This window comes from Bactrocera oleae, chromosome 6 (genome assembly GCF_042242935.1).
Source record: "Bactrocera oleae isolate idBacOlea1 chromosome 6, idBacOlea1, whole genome shotgun sequence".
Classification (NCBI taxonomy): Eukaryota; Metazoa; Arthropoda; class Insecta; order Diptera; family Tephritidae; genus Bactrocera; species Bactrocera oleae.
Genome location: NC_091540.1, coordinates 66,101,660 through 66,116,818, shown reverse-complemented (window position 1 = coordinate 66,116,818; position 15,159 = coordinate 66,101,660). Strand labels below are relative to the sequence as shown.

Genomic DNA, 15,159 nt, shown 5'->3' with positions numbered 1-15,159 from the left:
GTGTGCACTTAGTCACTCCCAAAGCAACGCTGAGTTAATGCGCACTAATGTATGTGTATGTGTGTGCGCCGCCGCGTTGCAGCTGTTGTCAATTATTCCGCTTGCGCATGCGCCGTGTTGCACTTTGCGCGCTGTCGCATAAATCTTACACTCATGCGCTTGCCGGTCGCTCGGTTGACAGATTCGTTAAAAAATCTCGCTCGCCGTCGACGCAGCAAATCTCGCTTCGCAACTCGCACATTCATCAGCGCGGCGCTTTAGTTTAGACTTTATGGTTGTTGTTGCTGTGTTTATATTTTTATACTCTCGCAACCTGTTGCTACAGAGTATAATAGTTTTGTTCACCTAACGGTTGTTTGTATCACCTAAAATTAATCGAGTTAGATATAGGGTTATATATATATAAATGATCAGGATGAAGAGACGAGTTGAAATCCGGGTGACTGTCTGTCCGTCCGTCCGTCTGTCCGTCCGTCCGTCCGTGCAAGCTCTAACTTGAGTAAAAATTGAGATATCTTTATGAAACTTGGTAGACATGTTTCATGGTACCGTGAGACGGTTGGTATTGCAGATGGGCGTAATCGGACCACTGCCACGCCCACAAAACGCCATTAATCAAAAACAAATAACTTGCCATAACTAAGCTCCGCAATAAGATACAAGACTGTTATTTGGTACACAGGATCACATTAGGGAGGGGCATCTGCAGTTAAAATTTTTTTTAAAAAGTGGGCGTGGTCCCGCCTCTAATAGGTTTAATGTGCATATCTCCTAAACCGCTAATGCTATAATAACAAAATTCACTGGAAGCAAATGTTTTTAGCACTTCTATTGACGGTGTGAAAATAGTTGAAATCGGGTGGCAACTCCGCCCACTCCCCATATAACGGTACTGTTAAAAACTACTAAAAGCGCGATAAATCAAGCACTAAACACGCCAGAGACATTAAATTTTATCTCTGAGATGGTATAAGATGACTTTATAGGAACCGCGTTCAAAATTAGACAGTGGGCGTGGCACAGCCCACTTTTAGGTGAAAACCCATATCTTGAGATCTGCTAAACCGATTTTAACCAAATTCGGTGCATAACGTTCTTTTCATGTTTCTATGTCATAGTGCGAAAATGGGCGAAATCGGACTACAACCACGCCTACTTCCCATGTAACACCATTTTCAATTCCATCTGATTCTTTCACATTCCACTATGCAAATCAGGTAAAAATGATTATATCGGGGTAAAACTTTGCGTGAATAATGCAATTAAAGTATGCCACCTTGCGGCCAAAAATTGTCTAAATCGAACCAAAACTGTTCAAACCCCTAAGTACTAAATATGTGGACCCCAGTGCCTATAGTTGACCTTCTACCGAAAATATCAGTCAATCCACAAAGAAATCTCAAACGAGTATACCATTTGACCTTGCGAGAGTATAAAATGTTCGGTTACATCCGAACTTAGCCCTTCCTTACTTGTTGTCATTGTTTTTTTTTTCATATGCCACAAAAAATGTTGGAATTAGTTTCGTTTGGAATGCTTTATTGGCGTCAAGTTCAAAGGTCATCCAAAACACATTGTACGAGCGACTGTCTAGCGCATGTAGGCGGTCGGCCATACATTTGCGGGCGGAGACACGGGTTAGAGGTGAACGAATGAATTCATTTGCTTTACTAATGTGCGGAATATTGTACAATTTGCCGCGTGGTGAGTGGTCACTGGATATTGTTGTGGCATATTATTTTTAATTTATAGCTCCAGGAAATCACAATTCCAATTATATATATTTCGCCCCTACAAATGAATTGAAATTAAATTCTGATATCACTTTGAACAAACATTTTACTATGCATGATATCCCTTTCAATTAAAGTTAGTTTAATTTGTGAGACATTCGCCAAGTTACAGCATTATATTTTTGAGTTAGTCCTTTAAGTTGTTATATCCACTTGCAAGCTAGAAAATATGAGTTTTTTCTTGAATTTTTTAACTTGACATAACATAACTTAACTTTGTTTGACCTAACATATTCTAAGTTGACTTAACGTAGTCCTAACTTAACATAACATAGCTTAATATTGAATATTTCAAGATAAAATGCAAAAAATACAATGCAATACATTTTTTTAGTATACCAGCTTAATAACTTAACTTTATTTAACGGCATAACGTACTATACCTTAACATAACGTATCGTAATATTGAAACTTTCAAGAAAGAAACAGCGAAATACAGCTCAATAATTTAAAAGCGAAAAAACTGAATAACTTTTTTAACTTAACGTAACATAACTTAACATAATGTAGCATAGCAAAACATTTAAATATAAGTCATTAAATTTATAACAACAATGAATTTTTCACGAAAAACACCAAAAAACTCATTCATTTTATAGCAAAACAAATTAATAGCTTAACTTAACTTAGTGACATAAAATAGCATAATTTAACAAAACGTTTAAAAATATTAAATTTTTAAGAAAAAAAAACAAAATACAACTCACTAATTTTTTAGCAAACCAACTTAAAAACTTAACTTACTGACATAACGTACTAACTTAACTTAACATAACATAGCATAATATTGAATCTTGCAAGAAAATATACTATTCATTATTTTATAGTAAACTACTTTTTAACTTAACCTAATGTAATAACGGCAAATGCATAACTTAACATAACGTAGCGTTATATTGAATTTTTGAAAAAAACCAAAAATACATAAACAAAATACAATTAATTGATTTTAGTGTAAAAAAACTTAATAACTTAACTTAATGTTATAAGAGAGCATAACTTAACATAACATAGCATAATCGAAATTAAATTGAATTTTTCAAGAAAATACAACAAAATACAGTTTATTGGTATTATAGTAAAAAACAACTTAATAACTTAACTTAACATGATGACATAGGAATAACTTGCATAATATAAAATTTTTCAAACAAAAAAACCAAAAATATACAACTAATTCATTTTATAGTAAAAAAGCTTAATAACTTGCATGGCATGTTACCGCTAACGTAAGCAAATTTAAATGAACTTTATCGAGTTTATCGAATTAAGTTTTCTATATGTGAAGCACAACGGATAATGTTTCGAAATTAAGCCAAACACTTAAAAAGATAGTATAATCAGCTAAATAGAACATAAATTAGCATAGCATAGGACATACTATGGATTAAGAAACGCGCAATATTCCTATGTGAGTGAGTAAGCAATGCTATTATCAATATTATTGACGCAAAAAAATAAAAGTTTACTATATTGCCGAATTCGCTCAAATCGACTAATTATTGGCGGTCATAAAACTTTTCAGACGGCACTTTCGCTTAACTGGCTAACGGTACATGCGCACATAACAATCACTTATTAGCAATATTAATTTAAAGTAATTTTGAACAGATTTTTGCACTTAAAGACAGGTGTTCAAACGATGATTTATGAGAACGCACCTATAAACTTGGTACACACGGTAAAAGTTCCTACCATAAACTTGTTGTGGTCATACTAAGCACGCAAAACATACATACATACACGTGTATGTATAAATAACTGTTATGAAAATTACCTTAATTATCGGTAAACTGAACTACTTGAAGCAAATGACAAATTTGCACCGAACAATCTAAATAGGAAGGAAAGTGTTATCACAAGAAAGAATTGTCATACACACATGCAAACACCTAAAAGTCCCGTTACGTAGTACACATGGTATACTAATTGTGAAATTTTTATATCTTTGCACTCAGTAAGCCCTCATACAATAACAACAAATTCAATGAACGACAAATGAAGTCAACAAGTCGCCACGCTTGTTGTTGAGATAAGAACCGCCATTCTCGGTGCAACCACCTGTTGAAACAAAACGAGCCTCAATTACGAAATCATCTCATGCACATACAAACATATTTACATATTGTATATACAAACAAAAGTACATAATTCAGTGATAAATGCGTAGACACCAACAAGCAGCAAAGAAGCGTAAAATCTAAGAAATGTTTGCACTAAGAACTCACTATCGTCTGTCCAAACGTAGTGAAGAAGACAAAGCTGCTATTTTGGTAATGCCTACGAGTGTCATACATACATACATAAATATACATATATATATATGAATATATGTCAATTTGTTGTTGGAATATTGGTTTGCTTTAGCATTCAATTTCCAGTTCGCTCGTGTCTGATAAGCGCACACGCGTTTCCGACGAAGGCAAATAGTTGGTGCTTGGGGAAAGAAAAAACTTTCAACCATGGAATAGCACTAAGGTATACATACATACATATATTCACTAGATATACTTCACGCATTTGTACATATAATGATTTGTGCTTTTGAAACACCTGTGTGAAACTGTGATAAATTCACCAACGTTTGAAGTATTTTGTACTCTAAAGTGGATATTTTACACATACATTTACATACATACATATACAGTCAAACCTGGTTAAGAGCGAGTTCAAGGGATCAGATTTTTTTCTCGCTTATAAAGGTTTCTCACTAAAACAACAACACGTTGATATTCGTTTAGACATTATAAGTTGTTCTAAGAGTTGTACTGTTAGTTGCAAATGATATAATACAGTTAAATATTATATCTTTGAATTACAAGAAAACAACATTGTTCCTGATTCCTGAAAAAAAATAATGAGTTATACATACAAAAATTGTCGCTTATAGAGGTAAATACAAAAGAGGCTGTCAGTTATAGAGGTAAGAGTGGGTAAAACGACTGTCACTTATGGAGGTTTTTGCTTCTCACTCATAGAGTTTTTTGAGAGTTCAAAGTTCGGGACCTGAGAATTATTCTCACTTATAGAGTTTTCTCGCTTACCCAATTCTATCTTACTCAGGTTTGACTGTATCTCTAATCACTTTCATCTGGATTTGTACTATACGAGCATATTCATGTGATGATTGTACTACCTATGAGTTCTAATAAAAATATATCTATTATTTTTGCTTAATATTGAAGGTTTTATTTAGCATAGTTAATATGATACGATTTAAGTCATATATGCACCGTTTTCTTCAATAATTTGTTGCCAATTTAAAGGTAATAATCATAATGCCGTTCTCATAGAAACCTATATGTACCTATTGATAAAAAACCGGGACAGTCGTTTTGCACAAGCTTTTACGAGTATGAGGCGAATTTTCTATCATTCGCCATAGGCAGGAGCAGGTAGTAATCACTTGGTGACAGCTTCGAACCATAAGGTGAATGCATAAGTGTCTCCCACCCAAGTTGCCGGAGCTTTTGGGGAGCCACTATTGATGTGCTTGGTCTGGTGTTGTACTTGTAGAACATAAATTATTTTCTGTTGGCCAGAGTTAGCCGCTTCTGGGCAATAGTTCGAACACTAGCGTAACCCGATCGCACTTATATCACATTTTATACCGGGAAGTTTCAACATCATTGAGTTACGAAAATTTTAATTTGGGCCTCTCTTTCCCTGAGGAAATAGAACCTTCTCTTTATTTTTGGGTGCTGGATAGAACTATCGAAAAAATTTTAATTCTTTAAAAAGCGGTTCCAATTTCTATATATATCCGAAACAGCGTTTCAACTTGAAACATTACACGACAACACTACCGAATTATTTACTAAAGTGATTAAATATAAAGTATTGATACTTCTTTCTTGGCATCATTACTCTACTCTAAATACTTAGGACATATTGATGATTTTAATACCAACTCCTTTGTCACTCTCAGCCCTAAATTACGTAATAAATTATTCAACTATTTGCACTTTCAGCTTCTTCGTGTATCTGCATGTATAAAGTTCAAAACCTAAGTACTCTTTAACGAAACCAATATTATACAATTTTCAGCGATAACGTCCAGAAGTTTCCTTTCTAAAGTATTTATTCGTTTATAATAACTGTTTGTCATTATAATTTCCATCTAAGTGCATTTCATATGGTTGTTGTAGCCGCGTGTTGTTTTATATTACCTACTAATCATCGTAGAAATTATTGTTTCTGTTATTAGATAAAGAAGTATCCAATGGATATAAGCCAATTTACTTGACTCATTAAGCCCCGTTTACACGCTGACATAAATTACGTTGTTTTACGTATAAATCACTTAATTTATTATACCACGAACGGGTTATATTAAGGTTTTTACGAAGGTTGTAACATCCAGAAAAAAACGTCGGAGATCCTTTAAAGTATATATATATGCCATATATAAATGATCAACGTGGCGAGCTGAGTCGATTTTACCATGTCCGTCTCTCGTCGGTATATACGCGAAATAGTAACTCAATTTTTGAGATATCGATCTGAAATTTTGCACACATCCTTTTCTTCCCTAGAAACTGGTCATGTGTCGGAATTGCCAATATCAGACCTCTAAATTATATAGCTGCCCTACAAACTGAACGATCAAAATCGTATCCTGGTATAGAAAACTTTTTTATTTGATGAGATATCTTTACGAAATTTTTAAACAAACATTATCTAAGTCAAGGCTATAAATTTAGAACATAGTACTTCGATCAGATCAATATAGCATATAGTTACCATACAAATTGACCTATCCCAATCAAGGACAAGATATCTTCACGAAATTTCGCAGAGATTATTGTCCAAGACAATATATGTAGCAATTATTCAGATTGGGCAATTATACAGTATGGCTGCCCCACAAATTGACAGATCAAAATAAAAATCAAGATTTTATTATAGCCTATTATGTTAAAAGAAATATACCTGTGAAGGGTATTTCTTTGGTGCAGCCGAAGTTAAAGTTTTTGCCATAAAATATTAATTTCATATACTCTTTATAATTATTAAAAAGTAATCATTTACAGTACAAAAGGAACTTTCGTCACCTGCAGCCCCCTGATTTATAACAACTCACGTATTTGCCAAGTAATTTAGTCAGTACAGGTGTTCAGAATCTTTGCTATTGTTTCTTTCGCTGAATGTACTCGCCTATTTCGGAGTCAAAGTCCCACGTCCAAAATGTGGCGTCACCATTTGGCATTGATGCGTGCATGCAGGTGTCGGTGACTTTCTTACTTCAATGGTTTTTTTTCGTACTAATTGCCACAAATGTTGATATATACATATGTGTGAACATATGTTGATGTCGTGAACGCGAAGTCAGTTTAAAAATATTTTCAATTTTTTCCACTAGTTTTGGTTTCTTGTGTGTGATAAGGCATTGCTGTTTATTTGAAACGAAAATATTTTTCAATTATTTTGGCACTACGCTTTGTAATCATTGCTTACTTGAAATAATCCCCATCATCCCCCTATCTGATTATTAGGCATTTCCGTACTTAACTGTAATTGTTGTATTTTCATTCATTTAAGTACATTTCATATGGTTGTTGCTTTGTATTGCTGTTGTTGCCGCTTGCTTGTTATCAACTTGTTATTATTGACTTTTGATAAACCGTTACACAGGTGGCTTGCACTGATTCAAGTGCCGGTGAAGCGTCGCACACCACTTAAGTAAGTCAGTTGATAGCGGCTGCTTTCTTGTTAGCTTTCTTCACGTAATAAAAAGAAAATGAATTTGAAATATATAGAATGTTATATTTTTAATTTAAAGTCAAAACTTATTTTTATAAGAGCTCCTCAGCCAAAAATAGTTACCGTTTTTATTTATGATTCTATTTACTATTCAATACAATGAAAATATAAAATTTATTTTGTAGAAATCGCTCTAAGTGAAATCACTCATATTTTGAAGCTTGTTTCAAACTTGATAAAACAATTTTTATAATAATTTGAGCGTAGGACTAGATTCGCCACGCTAGCGAATAACTCCAAGAAGTAGCCAGAACATCATTCTTAGTTCGCTAGCCCCCGTTACATATTATTTATTTCATAATGATGCCAAACCTGCATTCTTGTCTTAACTCTAATTACATTACTTACCCCATATTGCTAGAATAACGTCACTTAACCGCTACTATTATACCCTGAAGAGGGTATATTAAGTTTGAAACGAAGTGCCTTGAATGCAGCATTGGGGACCTTCGGCGTCTTGTCGGAATCGGCAATATCGAACTACTATAGCATATAGCATATATGGGTATAGCAACTGAACGATTATTTTTTATATACTTCAAGCTATAAAAGTTCATCGGTTCAGGGGGTTTTTTTTGTTTGAACTTAATAAAAGCCAATATTGATTTTGAGCTCGTCATTGATAACTCTTTCTTAATTTGGGTACATTAAGCAAAGCTTCATAAAACGGCTTTATTAGGGCTTTCTTCGATCCGATATTGCAGAGTGGCGATTCGAACTAACCACTCGTTTCAAAGTAATAGATTAAAGTATCTGGTAAAACACACTATTGTATTAAACTTTTGAACTTGTTTGACTAGGTATTAAATTAATTGGTTCAGTTATAATAAGTTATGAACTTATTTGGAGATAGAAAGTAACGAGTTGTGAAAAAAAAAAAAGTTAGTGATAGAGAGAGAGAGAGGAAAGAAAATTTGTTGTATCTTTATACATATGCAAGTATCTCAGTTTAAATCGGAACCTCAACTGAAGAGGAGATTACGATTTTCTTATCAACTGTGAATAACTTGTTGACTCTGCTGCTTTATGCATTATACATATCGAGTGTATGATGATGTAGAATTATGCTACCAGCTCCTTAAGAATTGGAAGTTGCCTCTAATCGTAGACATCCATGCGCTTGACAAATGACATGCATATAAGTCATGGCGATAAGTCAAATGCTAGTGCATTGTTTTCCGCCATAAAATTCTTAGGGAATTCAAATAGCATTATAAAGGCACTCATTTATATTATCTTGCAATATCGCTAGTAGTTTCTCTTTCTCAGGATTGGACAAAGAAGCCAGGGATCAAAGCAAAGGGATATATGGTATTTCATGTCTTCAAATAAGTGATCAGAATATTGTTGTGTTAAACGTATAATTTATGACTCAAAATTTTTAAAATTATGTGTAGCTGGAGCAGTGGAGGTCGGCAGCATACCATAAGACTACTCTCTGTACGCTTTGGGAGAGACATTTTTCAAAGGAATAAAAATATTGAATATCGGTTAGGGAGAAGTTATGAGCTATAAGAAATTTTCGACAACATCGACATATTTAATTCATCGGAGTAAAATTCTACGGCACTTTTTTTAAACATATGCGTAAAAGTTTGCGTCTGTTGTGCTACCAAACACTGACCAGTGAGTATTCGAATCATGTTCGTACTGTCTTTTCTGTCGAATGGCAGTAGAAACTGCGTGTATTTCTGATTTACCGCTTTGCCTATGACTTTTGCAGTTTTTCATTCTGGTATATCGTTCCATCGCGTTTTGACCTTCCTTGCTATGCCCCTGTCTATATCGACGTTTATACAATGCATGGGTTTACCAATGTCATTTACGTTTCCGGATGACAGCCGCGCACCACTCTTGGCAACCTCGACCACCATCTTATTACACTCGATGCTTTAGTGGGCTGGTATTCAGTAGAAATAAAGTCGGTTTTTCCTGGCGGACCTTTCCACTGCTGTCCTTCTTATCAAGACACTTTTGGCCGATCTGCGTATATCTAGATTAAGAAGGCAGACTATTTTCAGATGAGAAGAAAAGTGAAAGGAATACACAGACAATTAGGCTAGCTTGTGGCATATGACAACCAATTTATGGTGCAAAGCTTGGCTGCTGCATTTTTAATGAACCGTTTTACATAACGAAAATTCACTGCTAGATTTGATTTTATCTGTTATGAGCCGGAGGCTTTTTTAAAAAAATATTTCGCTTTTAAAAATTTTAACTCTTTAACGCTTGACTGTGCTATCATCAAGCTGCAACTACACACACAAGACTAAAAAGAAAATATCTAATATATCCGTACTGCGTCCATACATTCAAAATAGTATTCACGTTTGCACACAATGCACAAATCACGACTTCAAATACCACTCTGCGCTAGTTCACGCATCGACAGCAACATTGTTGCAAGTTAGACTTCCGCATAATGTTGCATGCAGTTGTCCGCCAAACACCAAAAACTTCTTGTCAGTAGCAGGAAATGTATCGAAAAAATCACGAAAAATGTGTATGCAACATATGCCACTCGCTGCAGCTGGAAATTCGTAGTTTCTAGCGAACATCTACAAATGTGGCAAGTGCAGCAGTTACAGTGAATGCACCAGAAACACGCATGCCACAGTTGACAAGCGAAAAACCGCCAACTACTAGCCAGCCAGCGGCTAACTAGTCACTCAGCTGCAGCCAAAGCCGACGAAGAAGCATGGCAACATGCGGCACTTGCCGTCACTTACAGCTTGCCAATAGCAACATACACACACACGCGCCGCTACAGCTGCAACTTGCAGCAAATATGTACAAGAAATGCTATTATAGTGCAACATATGCGACGGCAGGCAATTCATCGATCATTCCGTACAACGCTGTGGCAGTCGCGCAGCAACAAACATACATACACGCACATTTATAAACACATACTTGTACCGCTAACTAACTAACTAACTAACGATGCAATAGCCAACAGGTAGTCTTCGACTGGCAACGATTTTGGCCCATAACTGTAACAGTCAGCTGGTGGCCAATGTTGCCACTACTGCACCTTGGCCCATTACGACCATGTAAAATGTGTCTTGGCTGCCGTCACGCCGCCAATTGCCACCAGCAATGCAACAACTACTCACGCCAGCATACATACAAGTATATAGTTGTATGTACTAGATCCGTTAGTTAGTTGGTTGGTTGGTTGTAAGTAAGAGGCGGCTTGCCATAACAACAGGTGTCTCCACGACACTATCTGTCTACTCATAAGCATTAGGCGACTGATTTTTCGTATGCTGAGTGGTCGGTGCACATTCCGTAACGACCGCGTTACGACTACTTAAACGCGCGAAATGTCTCTGTGGCACATGTGGCAGACAGGCGGCGTACGGCATTCGCACACCGTGCACATTCGGTGCGTTGTCGTTCGGCAGTGTCGGCAAGAAGTGTAGATGCTCGAAATCGTTTATTAATGACTCATATTCGACTTTCACGACGTAACCTTGAAAGCCACTGTAGTAGTTTTTTTACTTACTTTAAGCTTTTGATCTATTACTTTATAGAAAACTAGGTTTGTTACTCCATTGGGATGATTTGCTTCGAAGTTTATAACGCCGGAGACATATATATGAGTGATTAGCATGACGAGCTGAGCCGGTTTAGCTATATCCGTCTTTCTGACCGTCTGTCTGTGCGACAACTAGTTCCTCGCTTTTTCTCTCCAAGAAGTTGCTCATTTGTCGTAATAGCCAATATCGGACCACAAGAGCATATAGCTACCATACAAACTGAACTATCAAAATCGAGCCCGTATATAGAAAAATGTTTTCTTTGCACTTTCCAACGCACAACGGGGTACAATATCAATACATATTGTTTAGATGGGACCTCTATAGCTCATAGTTATACAAACTCTGAACTATCAAAATCAAGATAAAGATTTGTGTATACCCTTTTATGCTATAAGAAATGCCCTTGTGAAGGATACGATAACTTATTTTTTTAAACTATGTACTTTCCTGAATTTTATTTTTATTTAACCCACAAGATCCACAATTGAGCGAGGCTAATGACAAGAAAGAGAAAATGAGTAATAATAGGCATTATTTAAATATATCGATAGTTCTGATGACAATTCCGCCAAGTGGGTTCGATTTCACAGCCTATTGAAACATCATTTAGTTGAAAAAAAGTTTGAAAATATCTCCAGAAAATACTGCAGTGATTTTTATTTTAGGGTTGCAATGGAGTTTTTCTAGTTGATAGTATAGAACTTCAGAGACGAATAAAGAGCCTGTACTAACAAAGTATATGTTCTATATTTTTTTTTATAAATATTTGGAGATAGCCTCATTCTAGAAGTACTCTCGACTCTGACATTCAAAAAGCGATTACTATAAGAAACAAGTTTTTCTATAACATATGACTTCAGTACTTCGGATTTCGATTTAAACCTACCACCTTGTGAGCAGCGCTCATACACCGGATCATATAAACACCATAAAGTTTGACTTTTTGTTTCTCAAAGTGTTTTGAAATTTTCCAATAGGTTTTAGAATTAAATTATATATTGTACAATAGGTATTTGCTAACAACAAATCAGCAGCGCGTTTTTGATGAGTGGTTCTAAGAGTGAGTCTAAGTCAATTATCCTGTTGACTGCAATAACAATAATAACACGCTCAGCTCGCATTTTGACACGCTATCTACTAGCAAAGCATACTCGCTAATCATAACTGCCACATAACTCAGCGCTTATTGTCAGCGCGATCGCCGAAAAGCATGTGAAATCACTAACTAATAGCAACAACAATTCAACAATAAAATATATGCTTTTCTCACCGCAGTTCTTTGCCACCGCATATCGCAAGCGCTGGGAAAACCATTGTAGCCACTCTAGTGAGGCGCCAATTTGAGACATTGTTATGTGCAACGAGTGGAAGTAACTAAAACTGAGCAGCAATGTACGACTGACCGCCAACGGCGTCGCCTTATCGAGGGTGTTAGTGTATGGCAAATGGCAAAGTAGTTGCAAGAACAAGAAGAATTGGTTAAATAATTAGTCAGTGACGTGGATTTGCTGATTGCGCGCGCAATTTATGTGACCATTGTTTTGTCGCTGCTTCTGGGTGAGATTTTGAAGTATAGGTTAGTTCGAGTTCAAGTATAGTTGCTTATGCAGATGTTGGACCATTGTATTAAGTATTATTTCTGTAGCCTCAAGGTGACTGCAGTTTATAGTTATTCTCGACAAATTCGGAAGGAAGTTGTTTATTTAGTTGTTTATTGAACTGTTGAAGTTGTGAGAATCAAGTATGGTGTAAGTTCTTACTACAAAGAAAATTTTTTTAAATTTACTAAATTGATTTCATGTACTCATTATTCAAGTGTCTTGGTTTCAAGATTTATGTTGTATGGAAATGGAATGAACCCAAGTCCTGAGTCGATTTAGTCGTACGTCTGTATACCCATTCGTGTGGCTGTCTGTATATACCCGAAATAGCCCCTCAGTTTTTGACATATAAATCTAAATTTTGCAAACGTGCTTTTCTCTTGAAGCAGTTCTTCATATGTCAGAACCGCCGATATCGGACTACTATAACATATAGCTGTCATACAAACTGAACGAACGGAATCAAGTGCTTGTATGGAAAACTTTTTTGTTTGACGGAATATCTTCATGAAATTTAGCATGAATTATTATCCAAGTCATTTATGTAATTTTCGAAAAAATTATTCAGATCGGATCACTATAACATATAGCTGCCATACAAAGTCACCAGTCAAAATCAAGTTCTTTAAGGAACATATTATATTTCTGAAGAGTATTATAACTTTGGTGCAATCGAAGTTAACGTGTTTTCTAATTTGATATATCATTTCTGAAAAATTTTCCATTTATTCTTCGCAATCAAGTGCAAAAGCAGTTTAAACCACTCGATTCCAAAGTGTCAACATTATATTTGTAGTATTACTCACTATCGAAATTAAGTGCAAGGTTCTCATTGCTCAAAATAAATGCAAATAGACGCAGTTAACAAATAACAAATTCCACCAAAAGCCAATACAAGTCGCTACGACTCAACCACTTCGGCGATAATTACGCACTCGTCAATCGATAGCACACCACCGGCCGAAGAATATTAAGAGCAATAAAATACAGAAAAGAGAATCAAAGCAGCATATCAATATACCAATAACCGTTATCAGCGCTCACCAATTAAGCAGGAAGCCGAGTGCATTTAAACGTCCACAAAATGGGCGTACAGCTGTACCCAGGCGAGGTAGTAGAAATACTACGCGCTCGGTATAAAATTAGTTCATAAAGAGTAAATAATGCAGATAAGAAGATAAAATGGTGTACAACAAGAAATAACAACAACAATAGCAATCTCTAAAGCAAGCAAAACGAGCGGTAAGGTGACGACAGTAGTGGGGTCTGATAGCAAAGCGCTTATCAAAGCCGAAATAGCTACGTAGGCAAATATGGACATAAGTATGAGTGTATATGTGAATACATGAATATATATATATAAATAGATATTTGAGCGCCTACACATTCAAGAATCAGGTGCAAAACACCTGTGTAAACCAAACGGAAAACACTTTACTACGCAGCTCCAATTTACTCATACGCCCTGACAAACCGCTACTCTCACATGCACACAGACACATGCTTTAGATATGCATGCCGCTGTGACGCTTTGTTGTTGTTACTGCTTACGGTACACAAATTTAATTCATTTAGTTTATCACTAAATAAACACACACACAAATACACACAAATAAACGTAGCAAATTGGTGCCGCTTATCGCTCGCTGCCAAGATTACTGCACACGAGTGTGACAGGCAAGCGCTCGACAATCTCGGCAACAGGTGTGTGCACTGACTATTACAAAAACAACAACAACTGTGACAACAATAACAACAGCGGCTGCCATGTAAGCGTGCAGTGAAATGGTAGGCTTCAATTAAGCGGCCAAGCGAACGCTCCACCAACTAGTCACCAGTCACCAGCCGGTCATCGAGCCATTGAACCGCCAGCGCTAGTCAGCCACCGTTATCGGTTGTGAAAGCGGTCGTCGCCCGTGAATGGGCTGCCCCTAATGTTGATAAAGCGCAAACGCTGCAATTGGATTTATGTAAACAAATGTTAATGCCAGCAGCGACGTCGATGTTGACAGCGCATTACGGTTGCTTGCAATCACAAGCTTGCCTGTTATCGCTAGTAATTGGCAACGCTAATATTGCAGACACGATTGTTGCTATTTTTAGCGCGATTTCGCGTGCATTTATTACATTTGAGAAACTGAAATCACTTAAATGGTAATTAAACTAATTTATGTGCGTGAGCGCATAATTTTTATGACAGTAAAATTATATAATTGACATAAAATTAACTTTTTTGTGAAAATTTCAATAACTTTTGGACTTCTTAAAATTTCGAAATGTAAGTCACTGTTTAAAATAGGACAGTATTGAGCTGAAAGCGCGAACTCAAAATTCTCACCCAATCATTTGAGAGTTTCTCAGCATACTGCCTAATTTTTATTCCTAAATATTATTTCTAATCTCTCTATCTCGGTTCTGCGAGGTCTTCATATGTATGGTAATACTCTTCATCCAATA

General features: G+C 36.0%; 1 protein-coding gene across 2 annotated transcripts in view; it reads right to left on the bottom strand.

Moving 5' to 3' along the window:
* LOC138857697 (uncharacterized) overlaps nt 1-13,814 on the bottom strand; it is a 33,706-nt gene extending 19,892 nt beyond the window's left edge. The window contains exons 1-3 of one of the 2 annotated variants that reach the window (XR_011396891.1): nt 13,747-13,808; nt 7,251-7,513; nt 6,408-7,185 (exon numbers count right to left, since the gene is read on the bottom strand). The gene's annotated coding sequence lies outside the window, so the exon portion shown is untranslated. Of the gene's footprint in view, nt 1-6,407; nt 7,186-7,250; nt 7,514-13,746 lie in introns of those variants that run through there. The other variant, XM_070111299.1, reaches the window with a different exon arrangement.
* Between the last annotated feature and the right edge of the window lie 1,345 nt (nt 13,815-15,159).